Source organism: Olea europaea, unplaced genomic scaffold, assembly GCF_002742605.1.
Source record: "Olea europaea var. sylvestris unplaced genomic scaffold, O_europaea_v1 scaffold1292, whole genome shotgun sequence".
Lineage (NCBI taxonomy): Eukaryota > Viridiplantae > Streptophyta > Magnoliopsida > Lamiales > Oleaceae > Olea > Olea europaea.
In genome coordinates, this window is record NW_019230382.1 from 120,661 (window position 1) to 131,715 (window position 11,055).

Sequence of the window (11,055 nt, forward strand, 5' to 3'; positions counted from 1 at the left end):
GTATCGATACAAGTTGTCGAGAAAAATGGTTAAATCATGCTTCTAAAGTCGAAGAAAACGTTAAATATTAATATCTAGGCGAAATTGCTCGACTTGAACATATATATACATTATTGATAACATGTTTGATCTTGAATGAAAGTATCGATACAAGTTATCGAGAAAAATGGTTAAATCATTGCTTCCAAAGACGAAGAAAACGTTAAATATTATCTAGTTGAAATTGCATGACAACTTGAACAATTATATGTTTTAAATGAATTATAGTATTGAAAGTTAGAATTGTATTTTATGCAAATAAAAGCATTTATTTAGTACCAAAAATAGTTGGATGTTGAACCATTCATATGTTTGACTTTGGAATCAAGTGAACGTGAAGTTTGGTAAAATGACTTGTTCCTGCAACAATTTCTTGTTCATTTAATAAATTCCAATCCATTTTTTTTTTTTGACACGATTAAATTACAAACAAATTGCTTTATGATATGAATTGTTTACAATTTCATGTCTATCAAGACAAATTATGATGTATTCAAAAATAGACAAGTATTTCAAAATATAAATTTATAATAATAATTTTGTCTAAATTTAAACAAAATAAAATTGTATTTTAATGCAAAATAAAGTTACATTTTTAAGTAAGTGTTTTATCCAATATTATTCTCTTATAATAAAAAAAAAGTCACTCTTTTATAAGAACTCTTATTGTATCAAGCTTACTAAATTTTAACTTCATTTAATTAAAAAAACTTACCTTTTTTTTAATTTTTTTTTTCTCGCACTTAATATTAGTCCCTTAATTAATTCAACAGGGTAATAAATGAGGGTTTTTTTAATCCCCTTCCACCGCACTCCGCCCTGATACATTGCCATCAATAGGTCAATGTTGGCATTCGACATCAGGGCATGCAATTTTTCATCCCTAAGAAAAAGTTAATTTGGATAATAAAAGGTCATGGGACACTTATGTGATGTCATAGATAGATTGAAGTAATTGCATGATACGTTTCATGAACTGTGAAGACTTCTACAAATTTGGATGTTTAAACGAAATTGTTGTCACTTGATTTATTTACGAATTAAAAAAAAAAAAACCCACTTTTTGAACAATTTTACACTGTCTACCAATTTCACCATAGCGGCTTGTCTTGAACTCATAATGAGTCTAACATTACATAAGTGTCACGTGACAATGTAATGTTCAGAATTTTTTTATTTTTATTTTTTTCAGTTGGGGACATTGGTGCGACATTTTCAGAATGTGGAGGACCATGGGACTTACCCTAAGAGTTAGGATACAACATACCTTTTTTTTTTTTTAATGACGGAAAAAACTACAACCGCTATTTTTCGAATGCACACTGGGTAAACCCTCGAGTTGACGCAATAGCCTGTAAACCACGTCAGCCATATAAACAGTACTAGACAAACCCTGCATACCTTTTGTTATTATTATTATTTTTTATTGCATTTCCTTTTATTAGTCCTTTTTCTCCAATTTTGCTATTAATGGGTGATGGATATACCACTCTCAATACTTGTATGTTTTCTAAATGTTTAAACTGTGAAAGCCAGATTTGATTGCATTGATGTCTTGTTTTGGACACATTAGTGTTCAGGATGAACAATAATAAAATAGAAAAAGAAATCAAATTTTATTAATTCTATACTATACATGATTAAACTATCTATTTTATATAACTTTCGAACTTCAATTTACTTTGTCATTTTGCTAAGGTTTTGTTCACTACTGATTATTTGAATTGATTTTTTAATCGTCAGAGAGAAAAGTAAGTTCCACCTGTAAGAGAAGAAATAAAAAATTAAGGTTGAAATAATGAAATAACAATCAAAAAATTGATTTTTTTGATTGAAAATTGCAACCAAATGGGGACTAAACCAAATTACTAAGAGCATGTTTGAGCCACATTATTCCAAAAAAATGCATTTTAAACAGTGATTTGACATCATTTCAACCACACATTCTTCAATAAAATAATATTACACGCAAATAAAAAAAATTTTCTTGTTTTTTAACCACACATTTCCCATCAATACCCTATTCAAGAATGCATAATTACCAAAATAATGTAACTCAAACACCCTCCTAAATTTAATATCTCAATTCTTTGTTCACCCGTGTTTAATCATCTTGCAGACGCAAAATCTTGAAAGTAGAATGGATAGACCTCGAGAGTCGTACTTTTAAACACAAATGTTTTCAAACTTTATGATCATCAAATGTTTACCTAGAAACATATGACACGTCAAATTGCCTTCAATTTTTAACGTTCACATAAGATTTTAACATTAAGTTTAGTAACAAAGACCCAAGCAGTAACTAACATTTAAAAGAAATCGCAGTTCAATGATGTGAGAGAAATCAAAGTTATCTGACCAAAAATAACATTAACATATCTTTTTTGCATCCCACACTCTAATTGACTACCAAATTTCAACGATCATATCAATCAAATACCAATATAGGCTACTAATGCCCTGTTTGTCACCCATTATTTGAAAATTAAAGAGTTTTAAATAGTATTTTTTGAAAAATGCGTGGTTAAAAAGTAAAGAAATTTTATTGGTTTGTGTATAAAATATTTTATTATGTGAAAGTGTGATGAAAAATAATACTGTAGTAAACAATTTAAGTCCCTATTTGTCATCCTTTAACAAATTAAATTATTTGCTACAGTAACATTCTCCATCACACATTTACATAATAAAATATTCTACACACAAACCAATAAAACTTCTTTAAATTTCAACCACAGATTCTCTAAAAAATACTATTCAAAACTCTATGTTTTCTCCCATAATGGATGACAAACAAGCTTTAAAATTTTAAAGATTTTCAAACAAGGGCTAAATAAGTTACAAATACCTTTACCGAAGTATATTTCAAAAGTTTTAGGTTCAAAAATATCATCATCTGCAACAAATTATTCTTCAAATTCATGTCCTACTTTCATTGTACATCACATATACCTGAAAACCAGCATCAATATTGCGTCTTACAACTCCCTTGGCAATGCAAGAAAAAAATTTCGTCTATATACTACAAAATTATCCGCCCACAAACCAAAGTTTCGACTGAAAATGAATGTAATACGACAGATACGAAGCTGACACATAAATAAAAACAATCCTTATAATTTATTACTGAAATTCACACCTGCAAGTATAGGAACCTTCAAAACTGCTAAACCTCTAATAAAAGTCCGGATTGGCTTCTCTTCACCACAAATGAACAACTGAAGGCTCCCTTGAAGTGCAGATTACTGCGCTATTTCAGATACTTGGATCTTGTATCCATGTGCATCCCTCTAAAGGTAACAAAACTTGTAAACAAAACTAAAGAAGTGTGTATCTTCACCCCTATTTATTTTGAATCTGCCTATGGATATGCACTAGAAATTCGACATATGAAAGCCCACTTGGAGTCTTGTCCTCTACCATGTAAGAGAAAAACATCATCCCTGCAAAATATTTAAAAAAAAAATAAAAAATGATAATAACGATGAAAATAATACAGCTCAACTCAGACAAAACCACGTCTTGTACTGCATAAAACCTCATTTAGTCAAACCCCAAAATCCCACTAAATTTCATATTTCTTGTACTCTCTCATGCCGGCTAAATTTTAATAACCCCTAAAGTCCTCCATTCACTGTAAAACTCTCCCATGCTTGTCTCATTATATCAAAAAACGTGTTTGTTTTGCTTCATTTTTTTCCCCATAAGGAGACACGTCTAGTGTTATGCTGTGCTAAAGGGTTGTATGATTCACTAACCTGATGGGTCCCCTTTTCTGCACAACTTTAAGCTGAAGAGAAGAAAGAAAGAATATTAGAAGAAAAAGTTGCCACAATTAAAAAATAAAAAACTTTATTCAATATAAAGGGCAACATTATTTGCCTAAAAGGATAATCATACCGTAAGTAGGAAAATCTCTGGCGCCTTATTTCATTCACAACATCATTCAGTTTCTTTGACAGTGGATTGTCGTATTGCTGCAGTACATACTGACAAAGTACAACACCATTAAGTTGGAGACACTAGACATTTTCCAACACAAATAATGAGTAAAAAATTGTTTGCAATCAGATTTCGGAAACTTCAGCAATACACAGTCTAAAAGGGCACTGGAATCGAACGATTCTGGGTAGAATAATATTTGGAATATTTATTTCTAAAGTTACTCTTCTGTGGATGTGTTGCCGACATCTTAGCAGGCAAAGGAATCTAAATGAAGGTTAAGATGACAATCAACAAATAAGAGTTACGAAAACAACATGTAGAATACCTGATTAGGGATTTCTTCAATTGAAGAAATACCAAACAAACGTTGCAAAATATCCAGACTGACAGAGTTGCCTACATAAATTAAACAATCTTCACCATTCTCGAGGAGGTATATTCCTTCGTCAGAAATGTCCGCACTAGATAGTGGGACGGGAGGAGGAATAGGGGAATGATCCAACTCCTGACAGTTCAGTATAAAGATTTTAGGGGAAGGAGCATAATACTAAAATTACAATATCACACAAACAATTACATACCTTCTGATCAAGATCATGGATGGTTATCATCCTGGGGCACACCAATGGGATTGCCAAAGGAGTAGATAAAGGGGAAACATAATTGATCCAAAAGGACCTATCATCGACTCTTCCATCAGCTCTCAATCCAGTACTTTTGAGCAGAGCTGGAAAAGGTAGAAAGGAACTAGATAAAAGCAAAATTGGAAAAAATCCATCTCTCTTTCATTCTTTTTTTGTTCCTCAAAATTAGATTAAGAAGCTGGTATTGATGAATTGTAGTGATTTCATCGGATGAAGAACTAAATGATAATAACATTCTGTTGCGACATTCATGACATTAAGAGAAATTTCCACGAAGTGGCAACTACATATTTATAAGCAAAATCAGGACAGAAGGACTCAGGAGGTGAAACCCCACTAGCTAACATTGTTAGACTCTAAAAGAGACGAAAAGTATCACATTTTTAAGACATACCAAGCGTGTATAGAGGCAACAGTTTAAGTGCCTCAGGAAGAATGAGTTGTCCAGAAGATGACGCTGTAGCACAAAATTTGCGATAAGAGTGCAGAATGTTAATGCAAACATTTGTTGCTTGCTCCCTGACTTGCATGAGTGGAGCTGAAGGAATTTCATTAGCCACTGTCACATGAGAAAATAAGATAGCACAGTCAGTATGTAATCAACCAAGTAGAAATCAATGCTAGAATTTGTTATAATTGGCCAAAAAGCAACTACAGGTGGGAGGGAAATGGGGGGTGGGGATGGGGAAGAGCAGAGGCCAAGCTTCACACTAGGGACTATTTACAATAAAAATATTTTATGCCATTAGATACATAAATATAATAAAGAGATGAAATCTGCTATAAATTTTCAATTTTAAGAAATTTAAGGACAAAATTAATAAGGGACATGCCCAGCAAACTACCTTGCTTCAGGACACAAGCAAATTGGGTATCTAAGTCAGCAGAGCGAAACAGATTACTCAGCAGTGTGGTGCAAGGAAGGGACAAAGTTGAAACGCGGATTCTTCTTTGCCCATATACAGTGGTGTAGAGAAGAGCACACTAGACAACATAATTATACCAAGTGATTAGTCGACCAGTGGCTTCTTCAACAAAAGAAACAGAGAAAAACATCATAGATGAAGAGTTCCAAGTAAAAAATATCATGCTAAGAATTGAAATCGTACCTGAAAAGAACATTCTGAACCTTCCTGCAATTTGTCATCATGTTTTAGGGTTACCATTATTGTTTTGTCACAGTCAATCTGCAAAAATGAAGTCTTAGTAGAAGTCGAAACAGGCCAATGCCATTATAAAACCACAATAGCATTAAGTTAAATGTCAATGTGCAACACCAATAATAAACAAAGATTCTTCCCAGCAATTTTATGTTAACCATGACATCTAAAAACTTAAGCATCAGAGAGGGTCAGATATATTAATCTAAGTTGTGTATTCAACACGACCCCTCACGTACAAGCCGAGTTATTTTTTCCCATCAAAGACCTAACACATGCATAACTTTTAATATATAGGTGGATGCGAGAGTTATTCAGAGCTTGGACACCAGTCTCAGGGAGGCATGGAAGGCACGGACTCCATGAACATCCTGTGCATGCCACCTTTATTAATACCATCCCGAGTATGAAAAGTAGTAGCATTATATGTAGTATGTCTTCTGCATGACTCTAATAAAATTTTAACCATCACATCTAAAACATATGTATTCATGAATATTGTGTCTTCAATAATTGGGATTAAGGACAAATGTGAAACAACCCCCCCACCCTCCACCCCAGACACACACACACACACACACACACACAAAAAAGGATGAATTGCAATTCCAACTATGAAACAATCTAGATAATGAGTACTATTTTTCTAATCTTACAGATCATTCCTACCGAAGATCTTGAAAGATTTTCATGCTTATGTTATATATTATTCTCAGTAATAGAAAAGAGAGGAAACTGATGCTATGGATGTTTCTAATTAATAGAAAATAGAGGAAGCGTCACTCTATCTGCGTCTGTTCAGAGGATGCAAGTAAGAATGAGAAACTTATACTTCAGGACTATGTAATATCATGGATTCAGTGATCAGTTGGCCACTATGACATTAGATATAGGTTATTATTAACTAAAGCCTAAATCAGTGTCAAGTAAATTCATGCCTAAAAATGGTTAAATTGTGTAATAAAATTCCTTCATTTCTTTAATTATGTCAAGATCCTACAGATCATTAACCAACACCTGAATGAGTATCTAGTAGTATAGGGAGGGAGAGAGAGACAGACGTACAGCAGGTAGATCAACATCTGTTGGAATGCGTTTACAGAAGTTTCCAAAGTACTCCTGAACTTGAATACCCTAACAAGAAAAAATATGATTTTAGCTTAGCCCCTATTTGTTTCCCATTTTTAAGTAAGAATGCATTTTGAAATAGCTAATTGGCGAGGAATGTATGGTTAAGAATTAAGAAAAGGTTTCAGTGTATGTAATATTATTTTATTAAAGAATGTGTGGTTGAAATCAAGAGAGAGAAAAATGTATTTTAAGAAAAATGGGTATCAAACAAGGGCTTAGTGTCATCTTTTACCACCTGTCAAGCATTGAGCTGTTCTTCCCAGGAATTGAAATATTATCAGCATAGATGACAAGTATGAAACATTCAGACTTATAAGAAACACACCTGGCTGCATCTAATTCGCATCACTGCCTCAAAGCCTTGAGGCCTCGTGACATTCCACCGAAGATCATTGTAAAGCTTAGCAGGATCAGACAGAGCAGAGAAGGGATAATAATAATATACCTGGAGAGAAAATTAAAATTCTGAATCAGACCTCAAAATAAATATCTGAAACATGAAAGACATCATATATGATAATGCAACTCGGATGCGTATGATTGACAAATGGTTCAAAGAGAAAAAAATTTCATGCTAAAATCTTAAAATTGAGGTAAACGATGACACATCCAACAAACAAAGGAGTTACGGCATATAAACTAAGAAAACAATTAATTCTACAGTTACCTGGCCTCCTGTAGTTCTCGTGATGACAGAGATGGAAGCGATATCTACGTATGTTTGTGTTGTGATGAACAAGTCAACACATACCTGAAATTGTTGTTATAATAAATGGAGAGGACACAAAGTAGGTGGTATAAATCTGAAGAAAAGGACATGTCCAAGTGCTTGTTTGGGAGGTGTTTAAATTATAAATACTTTGGTCAAGCATACTTTTTATCCACACATTCGTAGGACCCACAAGAAATACCCTCTTTTTGTCCACACATTCTGGGGGACCCGCTGCTTAATTACATTTTAAGCACTCCCAAACAAGCACTAAATCTTGATGATATCTGCTATTTTTTATTATTATTATTATTATTATTATTATTATTATTATTATTATTATTATTATTTTATATATATTTTTTTTTTCATTTTTTTTTTTCATTTTTATTATTTATTTATTTATTTATTTTGTGTGTGTGTGTGTGTGTGTTTTGTCCACCGGTTGGAGTAATTTCTGAGCCTCCTGAAATCCAATGATGAACACAATTCTATTTATCGAAGATGATACATTTGACTCCATACTTGTATCTAATAAATGAAATTCAAAGTTCCCCATGGAATATTTAGAACCATAAATCATTGTATACTGGTATATAAAATAATACAAACTACTGACACACATTGAGTTGAACAACAACACAAACCACACTAAAAAATAAACCCAGGATAAATAAGTAAACCAAAGAAAAAGCACATGTACCTTTTCTCCTGCGGTCTTATTGCTTCTTCCTTCAGCTTCCCTAGCAGAAAGTGATCCAATGCCAATTGATGACAAGACTATAACATCACAAACAGTCAGCATATTCTTTCAAACAATTGCAGATCGTCAATAAGTAAACATATTTGTAAGCTTACCAGATTGGAAAACTAGGAGTTTTCCACCAGAACTTTTCATCGCCATGAAAGCAGCCTGAAATGAAAAGGACAAAAGGCATACGATATTTATGCAATACATCGATTTAAATTGATGGAAACATATAGTATGAAAAACCATAAGCAAGTGTCGTGAAATATAATCAAAAGATAACTCCCTTACAATTAAACATCAAATATGATGCACTTATTATTTCTTATCCACAAACTAAATTCTCTGTGATGGAGTCTTCGCAACTTTAAGTTCAAGCTGAATTTCTTGACAATTAAACCATTTACAAGATATTTGACAACCAAACGGTTAGTATACAATGTAACTGCTATAAATCGAAATGGTATAAAAATTTCTGTACCTTTATTGCTGCGCCAAAAGCTGAATCAGTCGTTCTATTGTTGTTAAACATTGTTGGGATGCTTTCCAGCAAAAGCTCTAAATGTTGTCGACACTGCATATACCAATTTTATTGCAATCATTTGGAATTTTTTTAACATCAATGAAACATTAATACCTCTACACTGACCCTCCTTACCTTCCCCAAATATGTGTATGGATAAACATGAAAAAAGAGCAAAATAATAAAGGAGTTTGAAAATAGCAATTGATACAGAATTGAAAGTAAAAAATTTGCAAAAAAGTAAAACTGCCCTTTAAAAAAGAGATGATACAAAATGATGTATGGTACCTAACCTCAGAAAGATGAACGATAACATCGCTTTGGAGAGGAGTATAGACATCTTGTACGTCAGGGACTATAAGCATCAATGGCTGCAATATACAGAAGCAATATATAAAAGAAAGCATTCCCTGAAACAACAGCTGTGACTGACACAGCTGATGTCAACCTTATTCTGCTTGAGATAAAAGTGATAAAACATAATATGGGGATTTTATATCAGGAACAGTAAATAATCAATGCAAACGAGGAGTATTATTTCAATAGGTTAAAAAATTTGAATCATCGTAGCCGAAAACAAGCATATAATGATTTAAGAAAAGTAAAAACATGTTTATAATAAGCAAACAAATGATAATTCTACCCTAACCTGCTGTAATGCTCGTTTTAGGTTGTAAAAGTGGATACTTGAGTCGAATGTAGCAATGCCTACCATCGTCCGAGGACCCTCCTGCAAAAAATAGAGCATCAATGAAAAACATGATTAAGCTTTCTCGTTCTTCAAAAATGTATCTAGTGCTCAAATTATAAACACATCCCCTTTTCATAGTTCGAAAGGAACTTTTTTCCAAAGGAACAGCAAACAAGGATAATAAATAGGAATTTTGTTATTTCAAGATTTAAAAAAAAATTTAAAAAAAAAAAAAATGAGAGCAAGAATGGAGTTCTTAGATGGTTCCTATGGATGAGCGTTGATCGAATTTAGAGGTGAATTATTTTATGTTATGTCCTAAATGAAGAAACAATGAGAATATTGGCACATGCAAAAGAAAGATTAGAAAGATATTTACTAAGCCCCTTTTGGTACAGAGTCTTTCGAATTCATTTTTTTTCCAAACTCATTTTCAACCAAATATTCTCCCAATAAAATAATTTTGCATATGGACCCATAACTTTCCCCACTTTTTAACCAAACATTCTCCCAAAAAATATCACTTTTCACAAAATCTAATCAACAAAAATCATGCCCAGAAAAGAATGGGATGTTGGAATTAAGAGGAGCAATTCAATGAAAAAATTGCATAATAAAGTCATTTGGCACTTAAGGAAAAAGGTTAAAACCTTCTCATAAGGCACTCATGTTCTTATTTCCTTCCTGTACGTCAACAAACAATAAACCCCCTAATCACTTTTATCTGACCATAAAGTAACCATTCAAGGAATTTTACTGTAACTTCTGTCAAGAACAACCTCCAAAGGCTTATGAACGGTTCTGTATCTTTTGCAATTTTCATAGATCTTATACATAAACAACGTCAATCAAAGAATATGGCATTGAGACCAGATAACAAAGAATTAAGCACCTTCAAAACGTTGAAAGAAAAACATTAGAACAATCTGCTCTCAGGATAATTACCTATTTTACCAGTATGTTAAGCTCAAGACTTCAAAATCTACATACCCAGCAGAAAGAAAGTGGAGGGTACTTGAATAAAATATTTCCGCGTGAAGATATCAATTACAAACTTACAGGAAGCTCATCTATAACTTGATTGATTGCACTGCAAGCTGCTGCAGTTGCACCAGTCTGTATGGCATTCATGGATACATCAATAAGGAAGAAAAATACAGCAGGCATTGGTTCTCGCACCTGAAATAAATCATAAATTCAGAAATTATCACGTGCAAACTAATGCAAATGGAAAACTTACAGAGTCCTTGCATCATAAACATGAGTCAAAAGTATACGTGACTCCAGACAACAGATTGCTTGAATAGCAACTAGAGCTTTAAGAAAAACTGTCTAATGCAGAAAATCATGCAGACCATAAAATCCAAGCTCGTATTCCATTTGAGATCGTGACAAGCTCTCAAAAAAAAAAATTTTAATTATTATTATTATTATTATTATTTTGGGGGGAGGGGTTTTGGGGGGG

At 32.8% G+C, this 11,055-nt stretch overlaps 1 pseudogene; it reads right to left on the reverse strand.

The window, feature by feature from the left end:
* Positions 1-2,931: 2,931 nt before the first annotated feature.
* The window catches only part of LOC111374793, a 13,234-nt pseudogene continuing 5,110 nt past the window's right edge, over positions 2,932-11,055 (reverse strand).